General features: G+C 39.1%; 1 pseudogene; it reads right to left on the minus strand.

Annotated features, from left to right (window-relative positions):
- Nucleotides 1–3482: 3482 nt before the first annotated feature.
- Nucleotides 3483–7162, minus strand: LOC136120212 (dematin pseudogene; annotated as a pseudogene).
- Nucleotides 7163–9571: the final 2409 nt, after the last annotated feature.

Raw genomic sequence — 9571 nt, forward strand, 5'->3', positions numbered from 1 at the left:
TACAAAACAAAATAATTGCTGTATTATGCAACAGTAAGTTACAGCAGTCTACTTACTGAATATACCTTTCCAACTTTCAGTCCCTTTTCTTCACTATATCCATGCATTAAATTTAAGATAACTTTTAGTTCCTTGATTCTTCAGCTTTCTATTTCTCCATCCTGATTTCATTTTCCTCTGCATTTAATCTTGAAACTTTCTCTTAGTCCTTCTTCCTCCGATAACTTCAACAGCTTTGGCTCCACGTCTTTCTCTCTTGCTGCACTTCGAGGCACAGTTGTCAACCTGGATTATCCGTTTACTATGTCCAGGCAACTGAGCACTGGTAAAGGAAATCACATAACTATGGGGGTATTGGAGAAAGCAGATTTACAGCTTCTAGCTTCAATTGGGTACTTAAATCTTCCTGGAAATCTTTTAAGCTTTTCATCAGTCTCTCTTCCATGCATTATTATTCTAAGCTCCCACAACCCTTCTCAAATTCCCTAAACTACTCCTATTCTTTGACTCCCAGAAGTAGACTGTGCCTTGAAATTAATGGTGAAAACAGAGTAGATTAGACTAGGAGGATTCTTCTAGTTTCTCAGCCTTTCACCTGAAAAATATCTGTATATACTCTAGCCTTTTTTCCTCTCTTCTCATTAGAAGCAGTCATTTTTTTCTTAAAAAATATCCTTCCTACTTTGCCATGGGTCCCACATCATCCCCATTTCCTCAGGCACTTCATCAAATATCATGATTGAATCTCATAACTTGAATGTTTCTTACTGTACTGACTCCTTTCAGCAAACTTTCATCTCTGCAACCAAACACAATTAATAAATCCAGAACTCAGTCTCGTATATTATTGCAGGCATTACATCATATCGTTCTGTCCATTGACAACCAAAGAAGTAGAGAAAGAATATCTCTACTTCATATGCATGCCTCTTATATGCAGCTTACTGTAATTAGAATATCACTTCTGGAAATCAACAAAACTACTTTTGCGAAAGTTGCCCAAATCTTCTAATTGCAAAATTGAATGAGTTATTTATAGTTCTCATATAATTAATTTCTGAGTGGTATTAGATAGTAGGATTGACTATTTAATTTTTCTTCTCATTGAAATGCTTTCCTTTCTTGGCTTCTTTGTTTTCCTTCTATTTTTCTGAGCTTTCTTAGCCTCCTTTTTGTACCTATATCCTCCACCATACTCCATGTTTCAGTGTTTTTCATGGTTTTATCCAAAGCCCTACTATCTTAAAAACATATTGGGTGACAAATGTGTGAATTCTGCCAGATTTTCTGTCACCTCAATATTGACATCAACTGTTTCTATGGTCTCTCCTGTATCAGAAAGGAGAAACTGGGAACTGTGTTTCTGAGAAGACCCATGGCTATAACAAAGAAATAGTTTAAATTGATAACTCCACAATACTGATTTGAAGCACAACTCACTTGCAGGCATCATGGCATATCTCCAACAGTTCTAAGACAGCTCCTGTTGGCTGCCCAGTGGCACCTCAGTTTTCTGTGTCCTAAATCAGTTGTTTCATTTTATCCCATTAGTAAATGGCACTTCAGTTTGACTTGGTTTCATAAGCTAAAAACTGGGAGTCATGCTATATTGTTCCAGCCCTCCTCTTCCCTACTGTTCACTAAATCCTGTCAATTCCTAAATACCTCTTCAATGAATTCTGTTCTTTCTGCACTTACAGATTCTATCTTAGCTATCTTAGCTCTGTCCAGCATAATTTTCAGCTGTTATTATTTTAATAGTCTTATAGCTAATGTTTCTGCCTCTCATTTAGCTTCTTTTAATTCTTAAAGATCTGATTGTTCACACTCTTGTGTGATATCTTCAAATTGTTTTCCATTACTTTCAAGATAGAATTCAAACTATTTCGGGTATAAAAGAAAAGGCCATCTTTTAGTCTTGTCCTATTTTCCCCACGTCATTCCCTACATGCAGCTCCTCTTTGGACCATACCATAATGATGTTCTTTGAGTTTTCTGTGGCTTTGCATTATAGGGACTTAACCCTCTTCTTCTTTGCTTCAAGAATTACTATAAATATAATTTCCTTTCAAAAGCATTTTGATGGTCTTCAGCAATCCACTCTCAACCACAGTTGTTAAATTCTTTTGTTCTTGTCCTCCGCGCACCTTGGTCTTATCTTCCAACATATCACTAATTATGCAGTATTGTAAATATATTTTAATAGCTGCAGAACTTTTATCTAGTTTATGAGAATGTCAGATCTCTGAGGACAAGGATTATATCTTTTTCGGAGTGTCAAGTGCCTTGCGTAGTACCTACCAAATATAGCTAATACAGAATAAAAGATTGATGAATGAATTCTAGTGGCTTCCAAAATCCATCGAGAGTAGATATGTAAAAATACTTTACAAATTTGTAAGGTGAGTGGGATTTTAAAGGTGAGTAGAATTGGTCAGTCATGAACGTGGAGCTCTGATTTTTAACTTCTTTCTACCATAAACTTATAAATGACACAGACCTTCTCTAATCTCACATTAGAGAGTTATTTACCCATCTCAGAATGATGTGAACAAGTTGGTCGATGATTAATGACTTCAATGGAAAAAATGTAACTTGTACTGTTAGGATAGTATAATTTCTTTGGCTAGACAGGTAGTCAAGTTTCACACAGGAGGAGTTAGGAAGATATTTAGTCTTAGTTTTTTCAGCTTGGAATGGGTTATTCAAGTTATCTCCTGAACCTACTTTCTGCTAATGATCACAAGTCATAAAAACTGTTCCACAAAAACCTCCAGTCTGCAATATTGACTTTCCTGTCCACTAACTTTATTCTGTCTCTTGATTGATCATATTCGCCCTTTGGATTCAGTACAATTTTCTTGCTACAAACTTGGACAATAAATATTGTGGGTTTAATTCCCAGTTACAAAGCCTCACGCTTCCTTTTGAAGTAACCCTTCCTTGGTTAATCCAGGCTAGTGTTTCCCACTATAGCTGTATAATATGTAAATATCTGGAGAGCTTAAAAAACACAGATTAGCAGTTTCAAACCAATTAGAGAAATCCCTGAGTGTAGGGTTCAAGCATGAACATTTTTAAAAAGCCAGGCATGAGTGTTATTGACAGAGACCCTATGGCCTTACACAGTGACACTTTTGTATTCTAAAAGCAGAATAAAGCCACCATCCTCTATTCTTCGGAATGGGGAGTTGAGAAGAGTCTATAACTCAGTGTAGAGGTATAGATTTCAATTGAGGCAATATTCTACTAAAGGAATTCACAGATAAGGTAGAGGAAAATAGGTTTTAGAATGGTATAATAAACAAGTCACAAAAATTACAAGATTATTGATTCAATTTAACTGTGTTCTAAGGCACACCAGATTCCTAAAATTTAACCTAAAACTTTCGTTTTGGAAACTAAGCTTTCTAATATTAAGTAAGCTTTTTATTTTTCTCCTGATTACATTGAGTAGTAGATACTTACAAGAGTTTTAGTTTTCAGAGATTCAATGAAATTTTTTTCAATTCAAAAACATTTTGTTTCATCTGATTGAACTTCAATTTATTTTTATTATTACTATCATCATCGTCGTCGTCATCGTCGTCATCGTCATCATCATCATCATCATTATTTTGGTACCAAACTGTTAAAAAGCTATTAAGAACATATACTCAGTGGTTTCCAATAATGGCATTGGTACAATAAAAAATTTGTTTGCAACATTTTTGTTTCTGGGAAGCTCTGAAATCTGAAAAGCTAAATCTCTGAACACATTGTTTTTATTTGCAGGACAAAAATGAAATAGGTTTACTTTGAAATTAGAAATTGTTAATCCTATTTCCCAGAGTTGTTAACAATGAGTCACTGTTTACAGTTGGATTATCCACTGAACCAAGGGCTGTATACCATGTACGATGGAAATTGAAAACACCTGTATGACTAGCTGCCATTGCTTTTATATTACTGCACAATGGTAAATGGGCCATGTCTTCAGGGCTACACTCTATAGCTATATTAAAGTGCACTCTCATGATTAGAAGCACATGAAAATAAATCATTTGGTGAGGAGGAAATTAAAAATACAATTATTAATGAGACTCACTTAACTTTTGGCTAACCTTAATAATAATTTTTTTTCAGGTAAGCATTTAATAAAAATGTGCAGGTGTTATCAAATGCATCGTTATGCTGGGAGATAACTATTCTTTTTATGTTGTTTCCATCACCAGATAGAAACATGAACTGCTCTCTTGGTCCTCATGTTAGAATGCAGATATTATCCTCAGTCCTCTTATATAACAGTGTCTCAGTTGGGGTACTGTAGAGAAACAGAATATGTGTGTGTGTGCGTGTGTGTGTGTGTGTGCACGCTTGCGTGCGCATTCACGCATAATGGCACAATACAACATCTGTTTCCGACATTTTTGTTTATCTATCTTTCTAGAAAGATGTTTATTATAAAGAATTGAGGAACAGGCTCATGATTATGGAGGCTAGCGAGTTCCAAGATCTGCAGGGTGATTCGGCCAGCTGGAGACCCAGGAGAGCTGAGAATATATAGTTCTAGTCCAGAGGCCAGCAGGCTCAAGACTTAGGATGAGTTGATGTTTCAGTTAAAGTCTGAAGGCAGGAAAAAAGCTACCTTCATATTTTTGCCTTTTCTATGTATCACTTATACTTGGATTCCCTATCTCTGTCTGTCTCTCTCTCTTTACACACACACACATTTCAACTCCACCCTTTCTCAATGGGTCTTATTTTACTTTCACTTAAATATTGGCAATAATAGAATGTTCACTTAATGATATTTATATACATGTATCTTTTTTTGGGGGGGGACCCAATGGAACCTTTAATTCCAAGCAGAGTCCCCCCTCCCCAGCATTATCGCATGCATCGTGCCCAGGCTCTGGGCAATAGAACCCAGACCCAGAAATAGACAGATATATCTATACCTATTTACATCTATATATAAAAATTATATATAAATATGTATTTGTAAAGAGGAAAAGCTGGGATGATTAAGGTAGGGCAGAGAGTTAGGTGAGAAATGCAGTGTGAGGGGGTGGTGCTCCAAGAAGTTACATTCTTTAGGTATGGGTAGGAGCAGGACCTGGTAGCCAGGACATTCAGAAATGCTCCTGTAGCCTAGCCTGTTGATCCTATCCAAGGGAGTTTGAAGGCCTGGGTTCTGCCCAGGATTTGGGTTGGTACTAGAAGGTAGAGTTCTAGCTGACTTCGCCTGGAGGCTAATGGTGGTCAAGGATTTTGTTTTGGTGACATCTCCACTCTAAGCCAAGGTTTTAGGGGAAGCCACAGGTTTGGAGCAAGAGTCTTTGAAGGTTGGGGGTCGCAAGTAGAGGACAAGGTGAACTAGATAGAGGGCAGGGCGGCCTCCCTGCTTGAGATCTCCCTGAGCTGGAGCCTGCTTTTGCTAGAGTCAAAGAGACTGGAGGTCAGGGTGATGGGGGAGCTGTAAAAGGTGAAGTGAGGAGGAGTGCTTGGGTACACACGGGATCCTGGAGCTTTCCCTGCCTGCCTGGCTGCTTCCCACTCTCACCCTCCTCCTTCCAGGGCTGGAGGTTCTACCCACCCATTGGTCAAGACAGCTGACAGGTCTGACCTCTTAAGTACCATATTTATTTTTCCTTAATTTCTTCTGGGAAGCTTCATGTGGGGATGGAGGCAGGGAGAGGTCACAAACATTTACTCTGTGTGTGCTTGAGTCCAGGCTGGGTTTGCCCCATCCAGTGAGGACCAGGGATGAGAGAAAGGACTGCTCCCTCATTTTGGGGAAGGAAGTCCATGTCCCACAACCCCAGGGCTGCAGAAGACATGGAAAATACCCTTGAGAAGTCCTTGGCTGACAAATGCCTGTCAAGCCTGGAGGCAACTTCGTTTGCCCCTTACTGGTCGCCACCAGCATTTCATAGGGACAGATCAGCAAGGTGTGAGCTTCCATTCTCACTCCCCATGGGCTGAAGTCTGAGAAGTATAGTAAGCTCAGGGTGGTCCTGCCATAGGCAAAGAGAGAACAATTAGACTTTCCATGGTGTAAGGAAGTATGAAAGTGTGTCCAGTCCAATAGGGACTGGTTCTCTCTGGATAGGCAATGACTTTTCCATCTCTTCTTTCAAGACCATCTTTCCCAACTTGGACATCGCCTTACTGAGTTTCTCTCTCTGATGCTTCCTTGAGTGCCATTTCTTCTCTGGAGTCACCATCGCCCTCCTCTTCCTTCCCTTCATCTGCCTCCCTGTGAGATGCCTTTTTAAAACAAAACAGAACAAAACACTTTATTTATTTATTAATTTTTTAAAATTTATTTATTTATTTATTTTTGGCTGCATTGGGTCTTTGTTGCTGCACAGGCTTTCTCTAGTTGGGGTGAGCGGGCTCTACTCTTCGTTGCAGTGTGCGTGCTTCTCTTTGCGGTGGCTTCTCTTGTGGAGCACAGGCTCTAGGCGTGTGGGCTTCAGTAGTTGTGGCGTGTGGTCTCAGTAGTTGTGGCTTGCAGGCTCTAGAGTGCAGTCTCAGTAGTTATGGCACACAGGCTTAGTTGCTCCATGGCGTGTGGGATCTTCCCAGACCAGGGATCGAACCCATGTCCGCTGCATTGGCAGGTGGATTCTTAACCACTGCACCACTAGGGAAGTCCCTGAGATGCCTTCTGCTTCCTCCATTCTGTCTCCACAGTGAAGAGTCATGGGAGGCAGACCAGTAGTCAGTTTCGATCTTGGCCATCTGGTTGGAGTCAGGAGGCTGGGATACAGGGAACTTGGGTGACTTAGTGATGGTTCCTCAATGAAAGCCTTGCTCTGAGGGCTGCCTCCCGTGAACTCTCTCTGTTTGTAGATTAGTAACTTCTTGTAGATGTTGGAATCTGGGCAGGTGGTCTTGGGATGATGGAAATGGTAGAGGCTGGTTCTTGGGGCTAAAATCTGAGAGTTGGTTCCAGGAAACCACCTCTCTGCCCACACCTCCAGGGTGATGGAGATGGTAGGGGGGTATAGATTTGAGTGACAGTGAGCTCCTGGCTTCTGGGCAGCTCCATGTGTTCCATGAGGGAAGGTAAAGTGGGACTTGTAGATTGTGAGGTTAGGCCACCCCATATCCAAGATGGCCTTGTCCTGGGGGATTGCAGCCAAGTCCTTGTGCCCAGTATGTGATTGTCCATTGATTTGTGTGCTAGTTTGTGTGCTAGCTCTGTATTTCCAGCTGCCATTAAAATAAATGCACAAAATGTTTATTTGTGTACCATATAAAATAAGCCAGGTTATCCTCAGCAGTTTGAGAGAGATTAAAATTTCTGGAAATTACTTTTTTTTTTTTTTTTTTGCAGTACGTGGGCCCCTCACTGTTGTGGCCTTTCCCATTGCAGAGCATAGGCTCAGCGAGCCCGCTCCGCGGCATGTGGGATCTTCCCTGACCAGGGCACGAACCCGTGTCCCCTGCATCGGCAGGCAAACTCTCAACCCCTGCGCCACTGGGGAAGCCCTGGAAATTACTTTTAAAGGACTATAATACCAGCCACGACTAGATAAGTTTAAAGCAACTGTTTTTGAATTGAATGTAAATTCCCATAAAATAGGCTGTCTGTGGGGTTTTGTAAACTAGGTGCCACATAGTAAGAACAATGAATGGTAAATTTGATTATATAACATTAACAATATTATATAGGCAGTTTAGTCCCAAATAGATGGACACTTAGGTATTTATAAATAAATTTAACATAATATATGATATTAATATAATTTTCTGAGTTAGCAAACATACACTACAATTAAAATTTTTAAAGGACGGTTATATAAACATGAATAGAAATAGATTTATAAGCAGTTTTCCCCAGAATTCAGTTGACAGTCTTGAGCAATCCTTAGTGCTTATACTCCATTGGGTCAAGTCTGTGGCTCAGCATCAGAATTTGACTGCTTAGATGAATCAATGATTTTATATTTTTTAAAGACTCCATCTTTTACCTTGATCTCTGAGATGACATTGTTTATTTTATTACCTCCCCTCCACAACTTCCAATTATTTGGATACTTTTATTTTAGTTGTGTCATAGTGGTAGCAGAGCAAAACAGTGGATCATGAAATCAAGAGAACAGCTGAAAGACCAGTACAAGCAGATTTAGGTCAAATTAGTGGTATTCAATAAGGTTAAACGTAGATGTATTTTCTAGGAAAGCTATAGTTAAAAACAAAAGCAAAACTTGGATAGCTGAATTGGCAAAGAGATACTTTGCAGACCATCAACTCAGTATTACATTACCTCCCAGTTGTTTACTTAAGTTCAAACAGGGCTCCTTCAGTTTTTGCTTATGAAGACAAAGGGGAAACCTTCTGTTTTAAGTAGGGTGTGGCTTATAGAAGCATCTTATTAAAATGACATTCTCCCTGTGGGCATATATATTAAGAAACAGTTCACCCAGCCTAAAATCAATTACTCCTGTGGCAAAGAAATTCTGAGTTAAGCATAATTCTCAGAGGTAGTTAGCATTCCACTGAACGTTACTGCTCCCATCCAAGAGAGGAGTTACCCAATTTAATCGACTCTCTGAGTGTTAAACCTCAGATAGTAAACAACTTAGATTATAAACAGTGTAATTATTAAGTTTAATCGTTAAGACACTGTGTTTTAACTAGATAATTCACAGAATAATCAGTGGTTAGCCAGAGAGTTCTGATTGTTTAATACTTAGTTGAACTTTTATTCAGAAGTAAACACAAAACAATTTTGAATATTAACCTATTTCCGTGATTCTAGACACTCCCCCCCTCGTATGTTCTGCACATTGCAGTCAGTTTTCTTTCTCAATGAAAAACTTAGGTCTCTCTCCTGCTTAAAATTTTCATCTGTTCTTCTGTGTTCTCTTGATAGAATTCAAACATGTTTACATGGCTTAAAGCACCCTTGATCTGACCCCTCTTTACTTCTCCAGCCTCATCTTTTATCTCTGTACTGCTCAATCTACTTTCCCTTTCTTCCACTTTAATTCTATACTGTGGTCATTCTGGATTTCTTTAGTTCTTGAAACGTGATATAATTTCCCACCACTGGGCATTAATATAGACTGTTGCCTCTGTTGGGAACTTTATTCTCTTCCTTTTTGCCTAAGTCATTTCATCGTTTATGTTTCAATACAGATTCCAATTCCACTGGACATTTTCCCTTGACTCACTAAGACTGGGTTAGTATTCTTTCTGCATAGTCCCATAATGCTCTGTTTTATACCTATCATAGTTCTCTCCATGCTGAACTTGCTGGCTTATTTAATACTGTGTCTATTTTCCACACTGTTGTATTCCTAGAGGCTAGGTGCTGGGCAGGTAGTAGTTGCTCAAAAAATGTTTATTGAATTACTGCACAATTAAACTCTTAGTTGACGCAAAGGTGTTTCTCAATCTCTTAGTTAATACATAAATAATTCTCACACCTTAGAAATTTGATCCATTACCATCAGAAGCAATGGCTTACTTTGTAGTGGTTTTAATGGCAAATGGCAGATATAGGAAGATTTCCATTGCATGAGGTATGTGTTGGGGACTGTACTTAGTTTGAAAAGTTCCCAGGTAACTGTGT

The sequence above is a fragment of the Phocoena phocoena genome, chromosome 3 (assembly GCF_963924675.1).
Source record: "Phocoena phocoena chromosome 3, mPhoPho1.1, whole genome shotgun sequence".
In the NCBI taxonomy this organism is placed as follows: Eukaryota; Metazoa; Chordata; class Mammalia; order Artiodactyla; family Phocoenidae; genus Phocoena; species Phocoena phocoena.